The sequence below is a fragment of the Talpa occidentalis genome, unplaced genomic scaffold, assembly GCF_014898055.3.
Source record: "Talpa occidentalis isolate TD23 unplaced genomic scaffold, MPIMG_talOcc4v2.1, whole genome shotgun sequence".
Taxonomy (NCBI): Eukaryota; Metazoa; Chordata; class Mammalia; order Eulipotyphla; family Talpidae; genus Talpa; species Talpa occidentalis.
In genome coordinates, this window is record NW_026555331.1 from 48,986,625 (window position 1) to 48,990,320 (window position 3,696).

Below are 3,696 nucleotides of genomic sequence, written 5' to 3' on the forward strand. Positions count from 1 at the left end.
CTTTCTCATATGGACTGATTTGCTTAAGTCGATTTTACAGCTCCAAACCATAACTCAGCCATGCCAAAAATTAATGAGTCAACTAACAAAACCTTACTGAAAACCTGATACAAGTGTCCACAATTGAAGAATCTTGGGTAGTTTTGAACACAATACACTTTGTAATGAATCCATGCTAGGAATAACAAAGGCAAGGAGTCAAGGATTAGACCTAATAGGTTAATTCTTCACTACAACTGAGGAAAAGTTTAAATCACTAAGTTGAGATACCATCTTTACTAAATGACAGATCATTATTTTTTTATCTGTAATTCAACCCAAGTGGCAAACATTTGCACTTTAAAATGATCAGTATGAAGGGAAGTAGAGCACTGGAAAATTTCCAGGAAATTGAGAAGCATACACAGTACTTTGGTTCATTTAGAAAATTTCCCTTTCCAACCCCACTGTTTCTTCTACATACAGGTGAAAACTATTGCAGAGTTAGATGTTAGATAGTCACAATGTCATTAATATTTACTCTTGCTGCTGATAACTATGCTATGATTTTGAAAGAGAAAAACAGTGATGGTAGGAATAAGCTTGAGTTTTCTCTTTTTCTTTCTTGATGTGTCGTAAGTAATCGCCTTTCTCCATCTGAAACAAATTAACTCCTGGGGAGGAGATGTTCCAAGAGCTTTCTCAGAGTCGTTTCCAAGGAAACAGCTTCTTTTGTCCACATGTATCCTGCAGTTCAGACAGTAGATTGCTGTACCATCAGATGAGTCCAGAGAAACCAGCTAGTTTACATATTTAGAATGTTAAACTCAAACTATTGATTCTGAAATCAGAACTGGATCATTATTATTTGTTAGGATCAATCAACTCTAGGGGGTTGTGAAAAATGCTATGAACTGAGTAAATATTATTTACTATTTTGGGGATAATCATGAAATGGTTTCACAAGAAGTGCCTCAAGTCTGTGAAATTTAGTATCCTTCAGTCTTGTGGAGCCCTCTACTGGAACTCTGTGTATTAAACTCAGAAAGAAGGCATTTTGTTTTATCCAAATCACTTTGAATTATTTTATTGGCGAGTATTATTTACTCTCTTGTGGTATATATCTAAATTTCAACAGCTTAAAATTACTTTAGCTAAATAGTTGCTCTTAACTTGCTTCTTGTTTTGAAGAAATAGTGTTAACAGTACTTGACAAATTTCTCAAAATTAGCATAAGCCATAATTATAATTTAATCCTTTCAAGTTAAAGAATTGAGTAAGCCCTTTTTAAGGGCTTCAAAAGACAAAAAAAAATTCAAACTCTTTATGTTGTTAATTATTCTGAGCTACACTTTTAAGAACCTGTGTTACCATTGTCTGAAATATCTGAAAAGTGCTGAGATATAAGTATTGCAAGATTAGAATTCTCTTGTATTAGACAAGAGAAATTCAATATTCACCATTCAAAGAACAGTAACAAGGAAAAAGTCACAGGTCAATATAAAGGTAAAGTCAAACAGTAATTTTCTGAGCATGAAAAGTGAAAAAAATTATTTTATCAAATGTATCATTAGAGATAAGTTACCACAGGTTAGCCCATATTAACTGTGTAGTTAAAATTAATAATGACATTTTATGTGCTAAAAGTGTTATACTCAGGAACCTCCCTGGTGGCACAAGAGGTGAAGACACAGCACTGTGAAGCAATCTGCAGCCTTCCGCAGCATGAGTTTGATGCCCAGCCAGCCAGGGAGCTGACCCGACATGGCACAGCAGACCTCTCCTGTCTCGCCCGCGGCTCCCCTCAGCAGTGTATTTCAGTCAGTCTGCCTGTTCTGTTCCCCACTCTGTCTCTGGTGATTCCTCTTGCCCCCTGCACCTCTGGCCTATATGCTAGTGCTTGTATGTATAAATAAATAAATCTTTAATAAATAAATAAAAGTGTTATGTTCAAATCATACACATAAAAATATAGGGATGTGAATTATTATTCCTTATAATTCATGGTTTGTGATTTTTTTAATGAAATTAACATAAGTGCTTCCTGGAAGAGTTTTAGAGGACAGGAAGGATTCTATACATTTAGGGGATGGATATGCCACTCACTTTTAGACTTTATTGCCTATATGAGAGCAAACAGAATCTATCACTGGGAAGATCTAGTCCCATACTTTTAGTAATAAACATTAAAGTAGAGTTTTAATATAATGCATTCCAAATCAAGAAAATTTTAAGAGTAAAGATAATGGACTATGGTATGGCATCACATAAATCAAAACTATCTTGGGCAATGTGACACTCACAGTCACACAACCTGTGACTCCATATGTGTCTTCTGCTTAGTAACTTGAATGAAGACTTAGTAACTTGAAGTGAGCGAAGTATGCCTAAAATATAATATTGGAAATAACAATTATCCTAGGTTATATATTTTTTTACTATGTCTGCATTAAGTGGCTTACATTTAAGCTAGAAAGCTAGGGGCATTATATTGGATTTTGACTATACCAATGAGCGATGTAACTGATTTACTCTATATACTAATACCAATGTTTATAAAAAATTATCCCTACCAAGTGTTAAGAGTATATATTAAGAACATTACTTTGAAGTCAGATGGATTGAATTTATCCTACCACACATTTAGTGTTTGATGTTCAAGCCTAATTTTCCCCATGTATAAAGTGGAGTTACTATAATTCTTATGTATAAAGATTACAATAAGGATTCAATGAGATAATAAATTAAGTAATAACAAAATACTAGTTATAGCACAAAGTTCCAAATATTAGTTATTATTATTTATTAATAAGAGCACTTTTATTCACTTAGTATTTGTAACTTTTCCAACAGTTTTATATGCAAGGTTTCATATTAGCAGTTATGGCTCTGAAATTTGTTTAATTTGTATTTTACAAGTGAGGACATTAATTTTTCAATAAATGGATGTGATTTAACCGAACTGGAACCATTTTGTGAGCTGTAACCACCATTAGCACCCGTTTAGGGAAAAAAGCAATAGGCTAAATAAATCGACTAATTTGACTAGATGCACAATTAGCCTGGAATTATTTCGAAGGTGTTTGAATTTTTCAACTCATCTTTGGAGAAAGAGGTATAGCTTCTCTGTAAAGAAGGTGAAGCTTCCCTAAGCAACACATTCTGTACTAAATTCCTACCTCTTATACTAAATTTAGAATATATATTTGTATTAAATATATACTTGTACTAAAATTAATAATAGGAGCCCCTCCTGTCCCCTTCTGAGGTATGTAACCCATACTCACCAAAAGCTTCCATGAAACTTTGAGAAGTCTACAGCCTGTAGCTTTTGAGGTGTAGTTGTTGCACTTCATTCTAACACTTATATTTGTCAGGGAGCATTATGACCAAATAAATCTGTGCCTAATAGTCTCATAATCTTGTACTAGTATTCAAAATGAAGAACTTCCAGTCTCCTTTTCCCTTTCATAGTTGACTTGCTGCATTTATTATCATATTTCTCTCCTAATCTTCATCTTTCCATCACATAACATCAGTATGTGTTGATTTCAGACTGCTGGGCTTAAAACATTGGTTTTACCTCTTACTTTATCTGCATGAGCAGGTTGCTTTACCTTTTGATGTCTCCATTCTATGATCTGTAAAATAGGTGAAACAGTACATATCCCAGGGCTTCATGTGATCATTTAAAATAAGATGACATTACCTGTTACC

At 33.8% G+C, this 3,696-nt stretch overlaps 1 long non-coding RNA gene across 1 annotated transcript; it reads right to left on the bottom strand.

Annotated features, from left to right (window-relative positions):
• Positions 1-257: 257 nt before the first annotated feature.
• Positions 258-3,475, bottom strand: LOC119240731 (uncharacterized). Its single transcript, XR_005124183.2, has 3 exons — positions 3,267-3,475; positions 2,283-2,366; positions 258-726 (listed from the first exon to the last, which is right to left on the bottom strand). It is a non-coding gene; the product is annotated as an uncharacterized LOC119240731 (long non-coding RNA).
• Between the last annotated feature and the right edge of the window lie 221 nt (positions 3,476-3,696).